The sequence below is a fragment of the Ornithodoros turicata genome, unplaced genomic scaffold, assembly GCF_037126465.1.
Source record: "Ornithodoros turicata isolate Travis unplaced genomic scaffold, ASM3712646v1 ctg00001379.1, whole genome shotgun sequence".
NCBI classification, from domain to species: domain Eukaryota; kingdom Metazoa; phylum Arthropoda; class Arachnida; order Ixodida; family Argasidae; genus Ornithodoros; species Ornithodoros turicata.
The window spans coordinates 26294-43066 of NW_026999577.1; the positions used below are offsets into that span (position 1 = coordinate 26294).

Sequence of the window (16773 nt, forward strand, 5' to 3'; positions counted from 1 at the left end):
ACCACACGAGAGCACACTTAGTTTCTTTAGTTGAAGGTATCATCAGGTCCCCATACTCCTTTGAGATGCAGCTGACAGAATTTCGCTGAGGCGAGTGACTGCCGTTGCGGTTCGTCGCTTCGCAGCAGATCAAGAACAGTACACCGCAACGATAGGTGAAACGTTCAGAATATGGCGACCAACTCCAACACCAACCCAATGACCCGAACAAAGAGGATGAACCGGGAGTCACACAAGTTCGCAGTTCGCAAGCTCGGCATACGGCATCCATTACAGCTGACCGGATACGGAAGCATATATAAAACGCGTGTACAGATTGAAAAGAAAATCGTAGAAACTGTTGCAGGTGATAAATGCAGGGTATATTTTTCTTTATGAGGCTCTGTAATAAAAACATATTTACGTAGAAATGCCATTTCATGAAGGAAATTGACAGGTATTGCGTGACCGCGTGACGCGTTTGAGCCAATTGTGGGTGTTGCGAGTGGTCCCCGTGTTGACGTCATCTTGATGGTGGGCCGGGGTAGATATTCTATATAAACGTATGTTTTCTCGGTTTGACGCTAGGCGTGCTGCACTCGGATGAAGTCGAATGTTTAAAATTCGAGTTTAGAGAAACCTCCGGGTTTTAATGCATGAATTTTCGCATGGTGAGTCCTTGTTGGGTGCTATATCGACTGCAAGTACGAAAGAGCTCCCACAGCTTCTGGTCAGAGTTCCTTTAACTCAAAGGGTCCTGATTAAAGCAAAAAAAAAAAAAAGGAAACAGCTCTCGTGGCATAGTGGCTAAGATGGTCGCAAAACCAGGCCAATATTGGGAGGTGACACGGGTTCGAATTCTCGCACCGGCTGTGTTGTCTTGCGTTCTCCCTGTTTTTTCCGAATACTTTCCAGACGAATGTCGGTACAGTTCCCACTGAAGTCGGCTCAGGACGCATACTAAACCTTGTCTCCCATTCCTTCCTGCTGTCCTCTCTTCATCTGTCCACGTCTGTACGCCGCTCATAGCCAGGGTTGCTTCGCGGCGCTGACACGGAATTAAAAAAAAAAGAGGCTCAAGTTCGGAGCCCGCCACAATAGAACACGAACCAGTATTTCCTGGTCAGAATTCCGTGACTACCTACTCGCTTTTTGATTTCCTGCGGTGCAAATATAAACACAAAATCACTTTCTCTCTCTTTCTCTTTCTGCAGTGTGGGCGCGGCGAAGAAGGGCAAGGGCAAGCCCAACATCAGGGCTTGTCAAAATGTTCCCGTACGTATACCCCTTCTCTTTCGTGACGTGTTGCTGCATCTGATGTATCGTGTTGTGTGATGGATGGCACACCAATAGTTATTCCTTTCCACGAACAAGAGGTACTTTCTTAGGAACAGACGGAAGCTACGGCAGACGAGGACCAAAACATGTGAGGTACGACACCGCTCCAGTGCAGTGTCCTCCGTGTTTCTGTGTGCGCCTGCTGTAGCTCCATCGGTTTCCGAGAATGACATACCAAATGGTCCACTCTGTTCTGTTATGAAACACGTACTGCTTCTCGATGTACGAGTGTTCCTGTTTCTTTCTTTCTTTTTTTCTGTGATGCATCTACATTTCGACATCCGCTATTGGCGGTTCTGGATATATGTAAAACGGATACCGGGTGTCTCAGTTAAATCCCCGGGCTGAATAATTCGCCAACGGGTGCACCAGTCGAAGAACTTTCTTTCATGATAATTGACAGGGATATTCGGGAGCTATCCCATCGGAAAAAATAGCCGAACATCATGCTCTACAGAGGTTGCACAGAATAGCGCACGATGAATTTTTCAGCGCAATCTTTGTCAGTCCGACGAAAGGAGGTTGGAAAAACCAGCCCTCCCCGGCACAGCAAAAAGAGATAAAACAGGCACGGCTTATCACGTCCGACCTTCGCTGGGATAATGCTTTCCCTCTCCCAATTTCAGGAACTGTTACTTTTTCTACTATCACTTTGGGGGCTGGCTTCGGAACCTCCTTTCGTCGCACTGAGAGCGATTGCGCTCAAAAAGTCATCGCGCGCTATGGTCCGGTGCTCCGAAAACCATGATATTCAGCTATTTTTTCCGATGGGATAGCTCGTGAATATCACTGTGAATTATCATGAATTTGAGTGAATTCGGCACGCTCTTCATATTGGTGGGGTAAAAAAGTGACCTTTACTTGGCAAATTTCCGAGTTCAGTTCGCAAATATTTACATAATTAAACGTGGAGTACATGTCATTCATATTAGGAGGTGGCAAAAACCTAATAAGAACAAATGCTGTTGACCGCATGATTCTAGGTGGCGTAGTTTTTTATTATAATTCAATGACACGTTTTCTGGGACACCCTGTATATATATATATATATATCCAAACATATATATATGTCCCAAACGTCGCCACACCAGCATTGGACAGCTGTTTCGGCCTTATTGGGCCTTCATCAGCAATGCGTAGGTGGGCGACGTTTGAGCGAGTGGCGTCGGAAGGTCACGTGGAACGTGATGTCCTCCCATCAGGGTGAGTGACTCACCTCTGAAAGCCCAGTGCGAAGCCAGTAAAGTATTAGACGAAGAAAAATAGCATACGCTCTTTGGCTGCACGTTGAACATATGTTTATAAGTCCCAAACGTCGCCACACCAGCATTGGACAGCTGTTTCGGCCTTCATCAGCAATGCGTAGGTGGGCGACGTTTGAGCGAGTGGCGTCGGAAGGTCACGTGGAACGTGATGTCCTCCCGTCAGGGTGAGTGACTCACCTCTGAAAGCCCAGTGCGAAGCCAGTAAAGTATTAAATGAAGAAAAATAGCATACGCCCTTTGGCTGCACGTTGAACATATGTTTATAAGTTCCAAACGTCGCCACACCAGCATTGGACAGCTGTTTTGGCCTTATTGGGCCTTCATCAGCAATGCGTAGGTGGGCGACGTTTGAGCGAGTGGCGTCGGAAGGTCACGTGGAACGTGATGTCCTCCCGTCAGGGTGAGTGACTCACCTCTGAAAGCCCAGTGCGAAGCCAGTAAAGTATTAAATGAAGAAAAATAGCATACGCCCTTTGGCTGCACGTTGAACATATGTTTATAAGTCCCAAACGTCGCCACACCAGCATTGGACAGCTGTTTTGGCCTTATTGGGCCTTCATCAGCAATGCGTAGGTGGGCGACGTTTGAGCGAGTGGCGTCGGAAGGTCACGTGGAACGTGATGTCCTCCCGTCAGGGTGAGTGACTCACCTCTGAAAGCCCAGTGCGAAGCCAGTAAAGTATTAAATGAAGAAAAATAGCATACGCCCTTTGGCTGCACGTTGAACATATGTTTATAAGTCCCAAACGTCGCCACACCAGCATTGGACAGCTGTTTCGGCCTTATTGGGCCTTCATCAGCAATGCGTAGGTGGGCGACGTTTGAGCGAGTGGCGTCGGAAGGTCACGTAGAACATGATGTCCTCCCGTCAGGGTGAGTGACTCACCTCTGAAAGCCCAGTGCGAAGCCAGTAAAGTATATATATATATATATATCACTTTTTAATAGACAATATCTTAATTAATTTTCAATAATTCACTTGTTAATTATAAAAGCTACGAAGTTGTCTCAATGAGAACATCTGTTCCTTTCGCTCATCTGATATCGTAGCCGTATCGTAGTCGTCAGGTCCGGTCCCAGCCCGACTCTGCTCTATGTGTTCTCGAGGACCGGATGCGTATTTAGATTTACTAAAGAGCACAGCGCAGCGAGGAAAAGCACGCAGCCAGTTGGTAGAGAGTGATGAGGTAAACTCGAACGGAGCGGCTATTACTCTGCATGCATGCCGCTCTGCACTTGGTGCTTGCTTGGATGGGTGGTTACCGCCTTGATCAGCGTCTCACTCTGCTTCACGTAGAAAGCGGTGTCGTGTGCAGACGTAGTACGCGAATGCTCCTCTCTGGTTTTCGTGAAGCGAAGGACGCTCCTTCTGTTGCTCAAATCGCACAACTCTTTTCGTCTTGAACATGAAAGAACTGATGTTCTGAGGCTGGAACAACATAGAAGGGACAAATACACACAAAGCCTCAATTTGCCTAAGAACCAGAGGATAGAGAGGTAGCGAACGAGCTGGTGGTATAGATCCATAACTTAAAAACCCGAGACTAGGGGACAAAAAAACGACAAACACAGACAAGGTCTCAAACACAGCTGAAAGTTTACTTAACAGCACAAACATATAAGGGTTCAAGTGGGTGAGAATGAAGGGTGAGGAGAACGTAAAAAATTACCGATGAAAGATGAAAGTCACTGAAAAGGCTAGCCAGCTGTAGGACTTGAACCCACATCTTCTGGATTACCGGTCCAGGGTTCTACCATTTGAGCTAAGCTAACACGCCTTCTCAGCGACTTCCAGGGTGCGTCATCTGAAGGGACAAACCAGCCACTCTCTCTCACTCATCCTCCTTTCACTCTTACATTTTTGCTCACTCACACACACATTCATACGACGGGATCGACGCAGGCGGCAACTGATGAACATGGAAGAACTGATGTTCTGAGGCTGGAACAACATAGAAGGGACAAATACATACAAATCCTCAATTTGCCTAAGAAATTAATGATGAAAAATGAAAGTCACTGAAAAGGTTAGCCAGCTGTAGGACTCGAACCCACATCTTCTGGATTGCCGGTCCAAGGCTCTACCAATTGAGCGAAGCTAACACGCCTTCTCAGCGACTTCCAGGGTGTGTCATCTGAAGGGACAAACCAGCCACTCTCTCTCACTCATCCTCCTTTCACTCTTACATTTTTGCTCACTCACACACACATTCAAACGACGGGATCGACGCAGGCGGCAACTGATGAACATGAAAGAACTGATGTTCTGAGGCTGGAACAACATAGAAGGGACAAATACATACAAAGCTTCAATTTGCCTAAGAAATTAACGATGAAAGATGAAAGTCACAGAAAAGGTTAGCCAGCTGTAGGACTCGAACCCACATCTTCTGGGTTGCCGGTCCAGGGCTCTACCAATGAAGCTAAGCTAACACGCCTTCTCAGCGACTTCCAGGGTGCATCATCTGAAGGGACAAACCAGCCACTCTCTCTCATTCATCCTCCTTTCACTCTTACATTTTGCTCACTCACACACACATTCAAACGACGGGATCGACGCAGGCGGCAACTGATGAACATGGAAGAACTGATGTTCTGAGGCTGGAACAACATAGAAGGGACAAATACATACAAAGTCTCAATTTGCCTAAGAAATTAACGATGAAAGATGAAAGTCACTGAAAAGGTTAGCCAGCTGTATGACTCGAACCCACATCTTCTGGATTGCCGGTTGAGGGCTTTACCAATGGAACTAAGCTAACACGCCCTCTCAGCGACTTCCAGGGTACGTCATCTGAAGGGACAAACCAGCCACTCTCTCTCACTCATCCTTCTTTCACTCTTACGTTTTTGCTCACTCACACACACATTCATACGACGGGATCGACGCAGGCGGCAACTGATGAACATGGAAGAACTGATGTTCTGAGGCTGGAACAACATACAAGGGACAAATACATACAAAGCCTCAATTTGCCTAAGAAGTTAACGATGAAAGATGAAAGTCACTGAAAAGGTTAGCCAGTGTAGGACTCGAACCCACATCTTCTGGATTGCCGGTCGAGGGCTCTACCAATTGAGCGAAGCTAACACGCCTTCTGAGCGACTTCCAGGGTGCGTCATCTGAAGGGACAATCCAGCCACTCTCTCTCACTCATCCTCCTTTCACTCCTACATTTTTGCTCACTCAGACACACACATTCATACGACAGGATCGAAGCAGGCGGCAACTGATGAACATGAAAGAACTGATGTTGTGAGGCTGGAACAACATAGAAGGGACAAATACATACAAAGCCTCAATTTGCCTAAGGAATTAACGATAAAAGATGAAAGTCACTGAAAAGGTTAGCCAGCTGTAGGACTCGAACCCACATCTTCTGGATTGCCGGTCCAGGGCTCTACCAATGGAACTAAGCTAACACGCCTTCTCAGCGACTTCCAGGGTGCGTCATCTGAAGGGACAAACCAGCCACTCTCTCTCACTCATCCTCCTTTCACTCTTACATCTTTCATCCCTTCGTCTTGTCGGCAAACATCTCAGCGCGCCCGCCACACCATACCTGGGTAGTAGTGTAATTACTGTAATGAATTATGTTTCCTGGTAGTTTGTAATGTAACGCATTACTTTTTACATTATATAATTTCTATTGTAATTTAATTACATTTTGGCAGTCATTTTAATGAAGATACTTAGAGGTGTGCGCGGATACGGTTATACCCGCGTATGCGTGCGGATATCCGCGCGAAACCTTGTTTTGCGGATAAAAACCTATGGGACGGAAACCTGCGCGGATAAAACGCGGGCAGAACAGCGCTAGCGGTGCGGATGGGGCGGATATCCGCATACCCGCAGGCGCTTCAGGAGACGTGTCCTAGGTGGCGCCGCTTCCGCATCTCGCACAGGGACCTCGCAGTGATGTAAACGCGCGTTCCTGATAGTTTCACATTCTTTACAACGTATGACAGCAGGTTCCATCAACGCCATGTCGCAGAAAACTGCACCGGAAGACATCGAAGCTGAGCTTCAACGTGGAACCTACACTCTTGTACCAGAAACTGACCTCAAATCGCCCATGTGGAAGCTGTTTTGCCATGTAGTCGACTAGAATGGGACGAGGATTCCAAATGTGGTCGCTTGTTCAAGCTGTAAGTCTGTTCGCAGATTTGTGGGATGTAAGGTTGGAACATCGTACTTTCTGAAGCATGTGTGCCGTGGCCAGAAAGAGGGTATAAGGAAATACCTTACGCCGAAGAGAATATCAAACACGCTTCCTGGTGCAACCTGTGACGAGATATTGAAACGAGTAGTGCGCTTTGTAGCCGAAGATGTCAGACCTTTTATTGTGATCTTGGGCAATGGATTTCTTACATTATCACAGTACCCAGTAGATGTGCGAGCGAAATACGGCTCGGTGGATGTAGAACAAGCGATGCCACATCGCACCACGGTTGCTCGTTCTATCAAAGAAATCGCGGCTCAGGAGCGACTCCCTTTGAAGTCTGAGCTGCGTGAAATATTCAGCAACAGCGGTGGAGGTGTCACCCTTGACATTTGGACCGATGCCTTCAAAAAAAAAGAAGAAGGTCGTACTTATAATGCATTTCACTTTTGAATGGGGCTTACAAAGCCGCGTTCTCTGCGTCGCGCCGTTCGAATTTGATAAGAAGACGGCTGAGAACATTAAGACCTCCCTCTTAGATATTCTTGGAAATTATGGCCTACACCCGGTTTCGGACAGAATTGTTTTCCTAAGTGATCGAGGAGCAAATGTTATTGCCGCCCTCAAACAATACGATCACTTGCACTGTTCCACCCATGTTCTCCACATGGTTGTTGAGACTGCACTGAAGCAGACCGCAGCTGAGATGTCTGAGGTTAGCGCTGTTATTGCCGCTTGTCGGGAGATGACTACTTACTTCAAGTGGTCGGGACAGCAGTACCTTCTCCCGAAGTCTTTGAAGGGGGACGTCAGCACCAGGTGGAACAGCAAGTTGCGTATGCTACAAACAATCAACTCCCAATGGGATTCCGTCGATTCAGTTTTGCGGACTACAGGAAACAGCCACTACATTGATGCAATTGACTGCAGAGTTCTCCGTGCAACGATAAGATTTTTGGAACCGTTCAAACAAGCTTCAGATGGCATTGAGGGCTCGAGCTACCCAACTCTCTTCCTTGCTGTGCTTTGGTACTTCAAGCTGAAGAACATCCTTGGTGGTGAAACGGATCATCTCTGCCATCTTAGTGGTGAAACGAAATGGGAATCGGTTTTGAAGGCACACGGAAAAGCTTGTCTGCTGTCCAAGTTTGAAATCACCGATTGGCATATGATTGCGCTATTTTTTCACCCCAATTACAACGGAATGAAGATGCTCACTGTCCAGCAGAAGGCAGAAGCAATCGAAAAAGCTTGCGTGCTCTCGGAAGCGCTCGGAGGAGACCGGGCTCGTTGCAGTGGTGTAGAACGCAGTGACGACCACCGAGTTAGCAACAGATCAAGATTTGAGGGCCAACTGTCAGAGTTCATGGATGACTCAAACGACGGGGAGGAGAATTGTGAAGAGATTGATGCCTACCAGCAGATAAAAGGAAAAATTGATGACGCCGACTTACTGCAATGGTGGAAAACTCAGGAAACGACGCTTTCTTCTTTAGCAAGGACGGCTGCGTTCGTACACAGCGTACCAGCGTCCAGCGCGCCAAGCGAGAGGGTCTTCTCGATCGCAGGCCACGTCCTCCAGGAAAGGAGGACTTGTCTAAAGCCAGACAAGGTAGATGACGTACTGTTTCTCAACAGTCTGTATGCAAAAAAATAAAAAAAAATATATGTTTCCATGTAGTACCCTTCTAGCGCACGTTGCTTTCCACCGAAGACATGACCTTCATTTGCGCGGATAAACCCCGAAACCGCGCGGTTGCGGTTGCGGATATGGATTTGCTTTTGCGGATGAGGATTCGGGTGCAAACCTCTAAAATTAAGCGGTTGCGGTTGCGGGTGCGGATACTGCAAGCGCGGATGCTGCAAGCCGCGAAGGCTATCCGCGCACACCTCTAACAATACCCATTACTTTTTACGAAAGAATTGAATGTGTTCTGTGTTTGCACTTGGCAGAGAGTTGTGGGCGTGCGAGTTAAACAAATTACAAAGTCTACTATGAACGGTGACGCACTCAATCGGCACGATAGATTCTCCAATGATTGTCTACAATGACTCTCTACAATGATTCTCCAAGGCTACAAACCGTTGAACTGAAGAACGTTTGTTTGTGGCTGCCCTAACTAAGGTAACTGTCTCGTCGAAGGGAACTTACGTTCCCCATGCCGATTGAGTGCGTCGCCGTCCATAGTAGGCTTTGTAATTTGTTTAACTCGCACGCCCACAACTCTCTGCCAAGTGCAAACACAGAACACATTCAATTCTTTCGTAAAAAGTAATGGGTATTGTTAGAGGTGTGCGCGGATAGCCTTCGCGGCTTGCAGCATCCGCGCTTGCAGTATCCGCACCCGCAACCGCAACCGCGCAATTTTAGAGGTTTGCACCCGAATCCTCACCCGCAAAAGCAAATCCATATCCGCAACCGCAACCGCGCGGTTTCGGGGTTTATCCGCGCAAATGAAGGTCATGTCTTCGGTGGAAAGAAACGTGCGCTAGAAGGGTACTACATGGAAACATATATTTTGATTTTTTATTTTTTTGCATACAGACTGTTGAGAAACAGTACGTCATCTACCTTGTCTGGCTTTAGACAAGTCCTCCTTTCCTGGAGGACGTGGCCTGCGATCGAGACGACCCTCTCGCTCGGCGCGCTGGACGCTGGTATGCTGTGTACGAACGCAGCCCTCCTTGCTAAAGAAGGAAGCGTCGTTTCCTGAGTTTTCCACCATTGCAGTAAGTCGGCGTCATCAATTTTTCCTTTTATCTGCTGGTAGGCATCAATCTCTTCACAGTTCTCCTCCCCGTCGTTTGAGTCATCCATGAACTCTGACAGTTGGCCCTCAAATCTTGATCTGTTGCTAACTCGGTGGTCGTCACTGCGTTCTACACCACTGCAACGAGACCCGTCTCCTCCGAGCGCTTCCGAGAGCTCGGAATCTTTTTCGATTGCTTCTGCCTTCTGCTGGACAGTGAGCATTTTCATTCCTTTGTAATTGGGGTGAAGAAATAGCGCAATCATATGCCAATCGGTGATTTCAAATTTGGACAGCAGACAAGCTTTCTTCGTTACAATCTTCCTGTTGTCGTGATACCTTGTGTCATCTTCGTCTCTACGTTGTGGATGATACGTCATACGTGGCACACTAGCCTGACATGTAGGAGAGACAAATAGAAGAGTATAAACTAACTGTTGTTACATTCTTTGCACACATTTCCGCGAATTTCGCGGAAGGCAAATTTCGTAAACTTTTGTGTTTTTGTCCCTTGTGCCTCCTACAAAACTCGGAACATGTATGCCAATAATGGCAAAGTAATGACATTGTAATGTCATTACTTTTTCGTAGTAATTGTAATGTAATTTGATTACATTTCAGTTCCAGTAATGAGTAATGTAATTTAATTAAATTCTCGCTGGAGTAATGAGTAATGTAATTTAATTACATTTTAGAAGTAATTTACCTAGGTGTGCGTATGCGCTACACCGGTCGCCCCCAAATGTGTGTGAGTGCACGTGTGAAATCCAGACCCATTACACGAAATAAGCATGATCACATATAAAAAAGTGATAGTTGTCAGATGAGAATGCCATGATATCCCATACCCAATGTAAAACAAAAGTGACATGAAAATGCTGCAGCCCAGTCTCGTGTAATATGTTCGCGTACATGCCCGACCATGGCCGGCGTTGTCAAGGCCGTACTAGGCCCGGGCCTGGTAGGCTGAAGCCCGAGCCCGGCCTAGGCCCGCATAAAGAACGCAAAGCCCGGCCCGGCAGGGCTCGCGGGCGGGGCCGGGCCGGTCTCGGGCTTTCGAGCAAGCCCGGGCCCGTGCAGTGCTCTAGCTTTTACAGCTCAGTGGCGTTACCGCTTGAGACAAGTTGACTGTCCCAGATGCTGTCACTGTGATGCACTAGAAGATCTAGAGCACATTCTTCTTCATTGCCCACACTACCAACTTTCATGAACCGTACTCCCGGGTCTCTTAATCAACTGAACTCTCGCCCCCCCCCTCTCTCTCTCTCTCTCTCTCACAAAATTGCTTTGTCCCCGGCCATATCCAACAACCAACGCCCTACCCTTACAACTGTTTTGACTCTTTTGGACACCATCTGGATTCGATCCCTATGTGAAGGGGCTCATTGTTCCCTTCCTCACATCCCCATCAGCTTTCGGGTAGCCTACCGGTCCTGGCGATGAAACTCTCCATTCATAATCTGACAATAAATATATTGTTGTTTCCCCGCACTTCCCATTCTGATCCGTCGACACCAGCTGTAACCTAAAAAAACAAAAAAAGAAAAACGCGCTCAGATGCCAAGTTATAACCAAGAGCAACAAGTTTATTTCCTTACAACTAGAGCCGTTGCCGCAGCAACTATTCGAGCTTCTCAGACGAAGCAGCCCATGTGAACCGACGGTTAACGCCTGAGTCCCCTCTTCACAATGGAGTAGGCCGTACGTGACTTGCTGGAGCTGATATTTCCGATTGCAGTATCACAACATCTACGCTGTCTGTTCCAAATAGATTGTGATTATGCAATGGCATTGGACTCAACCAACTCATCACACATATGGAATGATCTTTTTTGCAACGACACTGGTGTTTGGAATGTCCTAAATAGGCCATTTGAAAAAAGTTCGAGGAAGCAGGGCGTGCCGGGAAATGCTGTGCAAAACGAGAGCGATTTGCTATCGTCTCCGATCGTCGTCGTTGTCGTACTGGTGTATGCACCGTCGCTGTCGTCTTGCACCGCATTTCCCGGTTCGAATCCCGGTGCCGGCTGTGCTGTCTGGGGTTTTTCCTGGGTTTTCCTCAGACGCTTTCAGACATATGTCGGACCAGTTCCCCTAGAAGTCGGCCCAGGACGCACATTTCCCCAGGGCGTCAGTCGTGACGTTGCCCACATACGTGAGGCCGACAACGGCAAGCCCTTTCACCATCACCACCACCACCACCGCATTTCCCGGCATGCGCACTCAGGGCGCGCGCTCCCTGGAACTTTTGCAAATGGCCTATTGACCAAATAGGCTTCAAAAGTAAACTAAAGTAGCGTATACACTGTGTAAACCAGCCAGGGGCAAGGAAAAAGTGACAGTGAAATAAACTTTTCTGATGCTTCAATTCGATTACTTTCGAACAGTGTGCGACCATGGCTAACTGTCAACGCAGCTGTTCCGGCTGCTACAAGCAACCTGGTGGACCTAGCGGCATCAAGTACTGCCAGGCAGGATAAGCACAGTGGTGAAGTCAGCATTGATCACGGCTCCCACTTGGAGTCAGCTGCCCAAATAAAATATGTTTTGAAAAATCAGTATTTCTTAGGCTATGATTATTACTCATAGTCTGCCAAGTTATTTGAACGTGACTATTTTTAAGGAAAATGCTTTACTATGTTACGCGGAAGGGCATTGCAAGCGTGTGTTTTCATGCGAAAACTTTGCACTATACTCTGACAAAAACCATCATACGAGGTGTGTTCTAGTGTCCAGAAATGTCGGCGTAATTCTACATTCTGTTGTTAAAAAAGTTCAGTTTCCCAATCCTGTTTGGCACTCACTGAACGCCGTTCTCAAAAGGTTGAAGAAAGATGATGGAACATTTCCTCGTGATGTGCCCCAAAATTCACAATGCCCCCTCAAGAGAAGCTTTCGGCGACGTTACAGACAAGTCACTCGTGACATACTGGGAGGCAGAGAGAAGGCCCCGTTTTACGCCTATCGACCCATTGACGGAGTTTGTCATCGCTTGCCACCGCAGTCGTAAAGAAGAATGCCTTCTCGATGATGATGATGATGCTCTATTGGCTGTACCCTTTGTAGCGGGCAGTGATTTCCCCAGAAATTCACTGCTGGGGCGGTGCCGAGCTTTTAAGGGGGTGGGGTGAAGGTTCCACTTACGGAATTTTTCTAAGACACGGAAAGAATCGTGTGACATATATGCACAGCTTTCCCGTTTTATTTGTACATGTGATTACGTTAGAACACAGTACAGTAGAATAGAGATTCATTATGAACGGCATTTCAACATTAATATGCATAATCGCACGACCGGCAAAGAAAAAAGGCTAGCACCTTGTCTCACGAAGCTCACCCAAGCAGCACGCCAATATTGGTCCAATATTGGACCGATGTGGGCTGCCAAGATTGCCTATATTGGTCAATATGGGCTGCCAATATTGGACCAATATGGGGAGTGCAACCAGGCTTCACATTGGTCCAATATGGGCTGCCCATATTGGCAAGCCCATTTTGCACCAATATTGGCAATATTTCTGTGATAACACCAACGGGGAGTCCGTGTAATAATACATCATTATGCTGTATAACATTCACCACTGATATTACTTTTGTGTGATGTTTGTTTCCTTTTATTTCTGCGGATCTAATTGATCCACGTTAACATGACTGAATAAAAACGAAAGAAAAAAAGAAACACGGCATTGCCCAAAAAAAACGAAGAACATGTGCTACGCCCGCCTTGCTGAAGGACACAAGCAGTCCCACGGAACTGCCAATGCCAGAGATCAGGAAAAGATCTTCCTGGAACAGCACCGCAAGCAGTACTGCCCCGACGACCTCGACCCCGATCCCTCAGAAGCCTTCATTGGGAAAGCAATATTCTGTGCACTAACAATTTCCAATCCGCTCCGAGAATACAAAGCAGCGAAACACTTTTGTGACGGTGACGGACATACGCCAGAGCAATTTACACTGCTTGCAGCAACTTGAAATCACCTAACTTTACAGAATAGCCATCCCTTCCTATCAAACATTGTGTTTTTTACTTGACCTGCCGCAATTTCGTTATCATTACAGCACCCAGCGACATTTTAGCCCCATGAAACGTCCGTTCGGGATGTCGCGCATGCGCATTAGTTGTAGGACGCGTGTTTCGCTCAAACAACGGTTGGCTTAGTCGGCTCGACCGATTGGCATTGGCATCGCGAAGGAAGATGGCGGCGACAATTCAAGACGTGGAACGTTGAGTTGTCGAATTCATGCGAACGTTACATTGGGATTGCCACGTACGTTGACTGTTTTGAACACTGTGTATCATCTGCGGGAAGTTGTTGGATGTAACGATGTAGTAAATTGGGTATTTCACACGCTTCAACGTTCAGTCTTGCCATGCTGCTTGGGCATTTGTGCAACACGGGTACGTACCATTTTCTGTTCAGTCAATATGGGGTGTACGCGGGCAATATGGGGCCCATATTGCCAAGATCTTCCCAATATTGGATCAACTATGACGCACTTTTCAGGTTGAGTGCTATTAATCTCCGCAGAAAGAGACATTTTCTTTCGCCCCTGGCGATAAAGCTGGCCATTCATCATCTCAAAATAAAGTTGTTGTTTCATCCAGTGTGGTTTCTGATACGCCCGGCGTCAACGCGGGTGGAAGCAAATTATGTTTGCGAAGCATTTTTTCTTGTGCGCTGGTTTATTAGAATTAAAATTAGAAGTGGTATTCGCAACGAGCCGCAGGACCAGTTCAGCATTACTAACTCCAGCGAACAGGCGCACTGACAAATTGTTTTTAGTGAACTAGTAGAAGCAGAACAGCTAGAGATCACGAAATTCCTGCAGAACCACCAGTTGTGCACTATCTTAAAACAACGTCCCAGAAACATCCGGACCTTGATCTATCGGATGCGGACACTGTTGGCCCTCGATGAACTGAAATCGTGCAAGATTGCCTCACCGACCAACGCATGTTGTAGTGACTGTCACCAAACCCAAACTGTCAAACACATTGTAGGGTGTTGTCATAGATACGAAGAGGTGCCAGTATAATACTTTTGGCGTCGCAGAAGTTCTATCCTGGGCGATGTTCTCAATCCTACACGTTTCGGTCACGACAGATACTCCAAAGCACGCAGCTGGTCGGTTTCCTTCACAGGGCGGGCCATACGCAACGACCTGACACAACGTTTACAGACCCACATTCATTGCAGAAGGGACTGCAACACAAACGCGATATCACCCAATCCACGCAAGGTGCTTTTATCTAGTATTTCTTCTTCTCATACCACCTCGGCTATAATCGTGACCTCCCCAACGTCAAGCCACCGCTGTCAACGCGAGCTCCACCCGAGAGGTACTGCAATCCGATCATATGATCAAGCCGAAAAGTTGACCTTGAGAAGGGTTGAGGATTGGGCTAGTTGGTAATGAGACATCTGAACTGAGAGCGCAAGATACACGGACAAAGAACGGAGAAATAGACAGGACGGGCGCTAACTTCCGCGGCGCTCCTTGCGGCGTGGTTGCCGTATCATTGTAACCTATTGGATGTGAACCTATCTATCGAGATTGCCATATCATCGCAAGAAACAAGACTAAACTAACGAGGGAAATAATAGAAGCAGAAAAGATGTATGCGTTAGCACACCTTCTGTATCTCTAACCGAAAAGGAACTGATCTTCCTCAGAACCGGTGTGCTCAGAACCGGTGCGCCCAGAAATTGACACGTGTGCTGTGAGGAGCTGAGGGAGCTATATCCATAGGAGCTGGACTTTATGCTTATGGTAGGGGACCGAGAGACACGGAACAAGAAGGACGGAGGACGAATTCTCAGACTCAGCAAAAGGTTTATTAAAGAGACCCAACTATATACCCAAGAGGCGACGCAGATGAGCACCGTCTCTATTCTTTCTTTAGCTGGACTATACCCCTGTTTTCTGATCCCAGGAATCTCCAGACAATGTCTTTCATGGACATGTGGATAAGAGGTGGACATTGTACAGTCCCAGAATAATAAACCCCGTAATTCAGTAGTTTTTATGCTGCGTGTGGTTTTATCGGTATAGTATATTATATACAGTCATGTCTGGCTTATCCGGAGTTAGGATATCCGGAAAACTCGTTATCCGGACTATATTACCGGGAACGAACCTGCTACCATTGGATTTTATCTCGGTTATCCGAAATACGTTATCCGTATCCGGACGGCAAGTACGGGAACCAATCTCCCAGGACCTAAGTCATTCTGATTCGCGTATACGGAAAAATGTCAACGTCCTCTGTCCATGGCATGTGCTGTGTTCGCATTATTATTATTATTATTGAAAGGGTCACATATCACCGGGTCATTCTGTACTGTTTGACTCCCCTTTCTTCAGAGGTCACTCCTTTTTGGTGTATGCGGGCACACGGAAGAGATGATTGGCAATAAGCGAAAGAAGTACCTTGTATCCACCGGGTACAAGAAAACCATATACGAACGTCAGTGTTCGTTCCATCCGAGAGCATCGCAGTCCTTTGGGCCTATGCCAAAGGCATTTTCAAAAAGACAAAAAACGTGCCAGGGACCAACATTCTGAGACATTACCCTTCTTTGAACAGCTGGGTGATGCAGCGGGTGCCGTAGCTGTGGCCAAAATTCCGTCACAAGTGTGCCTACTAATTTCAAGCAGCTCACTTCACATGGATTTTTGAAGTAACGATCTTTTCCTTGTTTCCTTTCCAGGAGTTATAAAGAGGTCTCCGAAATTTTTCGGGTTTCGGCGGAAGTTTGCTTGGTTCGGTTATCAGGAAATTCGTTATCCGGACGAAAAGAAATGACTCCCGAGGTGTCCGGTTAATCGAGACATGACATATACTATAGTATATTATAGTATTATAGCCCAAGGTTATTATTTAGGGTGTTATTGTTAAAAATGCCCTCATCCTAAAAAACGGAAAAAAATAACAAGCAGGCTCCCTGTTTGTCCCTTCCACTGCGAACGCGGATTTGAAGGGAGACCAGAGCATTCGCAATGGCCTCTCTTGGCGAAATGGCCGCAAGCCAGAGCATATACTGAAGTACAAGTTGTTGGGGCACATTCATTATAAGTGTACTGGGCGTAAAACGTTTGTTACGATGAGGGGGGGGGGGGGAGTGTCTTTGCAATTGCCTCACGTATCTGCAGAGTCAAGGTATAACGAATAACGTTTCTGACATTCCTTCCAAACTAATATTATGTTTTTAATTCAGGCTGTTGTCTATAATGCGCTTACCTGCTGAGTGGGTCTGTACAAAAGTGATTGAAT

The 16773-nt window shown here is 46.9% G+C and overlaps 1 long non-coding RNA gene across 2 annotated transcripts in view; it reads left to right on the plus strand.

Moving 5' to 3' along the window:
• The window catches only part of LOC135376917 (uncharacterized), a 31351-nt gene extending 19299 nt beyond the window's left edge, over positions 1-12052 (plus strand). For both annotated transcript variants that reach the window (XR_010417906.1, XR_010417905.1), the window contains 2 exons: positions 1194-1254; positions 11882-12052. This is a non-coding gene — a long non-coding RNA (uncharacterized LOC135376917). The remainder of the gene's footprint in view (positions 1-1193; positions 1255-11881) is intronic.
• The last annotated feature ends 4721 nt before the right edge of the window (positions 12053-16773 follow it).